Source organism: Mercenaria mercenaria, chromosome 7 (genome assembly GCF_021730395.1).
Source record: "Mercenaria mercenaria strain notata chromosome 7, MADL_Memer_1, whole genome shotgun sequence".
NCBI classification, from domain to species: Eukaryota; Metazoa; Mollusca; class Bivalvia; order Venerida; family Veneridae; genus Mercenaria; species Mercenaria mercenaria.
This window is the reverse complement of record NC_069367.1, coordinates 59,176,724-59,177,883: the sequence shown is the minus strand read 5'-3', so window position 1 is coordinate 59,177,883 and position 1,160 is coordinate 59,176,724.

Genomic DNA, 1,160 nt, shown 5'->3' with positions numbered 1-1,160 from the left:
TAAAACTCGAACAATCTCTTTGCAAAAATAATATCTACTATCTTACAAACATCGTTTTTATAATACTTTGTTGGTTGATCATATAACCAGGGAAAATAAATAGTTTTAAATAGTTTTTGTGTAATCAAATAACTGCACATTTATTGTTATGTCGTGAATTTCAGATATCAACCAAGCAATTAGTTTCGAGACAGCTCGAAAATCGTACTTCAAATTTTGAAAAGCTGCATTTCAATATAATACTGAAACTGCGATCTGCTCAGATCATAATTCAAAGATTAAAAATCGCGCAAGATCAGAATAAATTGAAATTCAGTTTTTTAAAAATCTAACAGATTATTCTTTCCGGATATTATATTTCAAGCCTGCTCAATTTTCAAAGCAAATCGAATTAAAAACTGGGATTTGAATTTGAAAACAGCAGAATTTCGATCTTAATTTTATTTGGCGAGCTCGCTCAATGTTTCGAAAATCTAGCACGGAAAGTCGAACAAGTTCGAAAATCAAAGTCAAATTTTCAATATGAATATCGAACAGGCATTGAATTAAGAGCCAGTTTAAAGATCGCAATTTAAATTTTCTTTAAAATGCCGATTGACTAGAAATTCATGCTAGCTCAAAATATTTAGTTTAGTTTATACTTATTTATTTTAGTTCGATTGTGATGAAAGCATCAAGCTTATTGTAACTATTCTAGAGTTAACTCCCTGGAAAAACAAGTACTGATGTCATATGAGAAGTCTTGATCCCAATGGGGCTCGTACACACGAGCCCTGGGTTGAACGACCGATACAATCTCCACTAGACCACTGCTCCCCTCAAAATATTTGAATTTCGATCTTTCTGCTGGCTGAATTTTCAATTCTGCCTCGAATTTCGATGTTTTCTTTTGATCTGAATTTCGTTTCCGGAGTTAGTGCGAAATTCAATCTAAGCAAAATTCAACGCCTAATGCATGTCGATTATGGCTCTTTAGGTGCTTTATATGAGCATTTTTGTGTTTAATATGTCAATTTCGCCTTTGGCTGTATGTGATTTACCTATTAGGGAAAATCTTATGTAATGTAAATGTAAATATGGAAAACGACTTGGAAACACAGTGATTGTTTTCGCGCATCTAACCGTTGTTGTTTTGAAACGTGACTTCTTTTGAAGCCTTA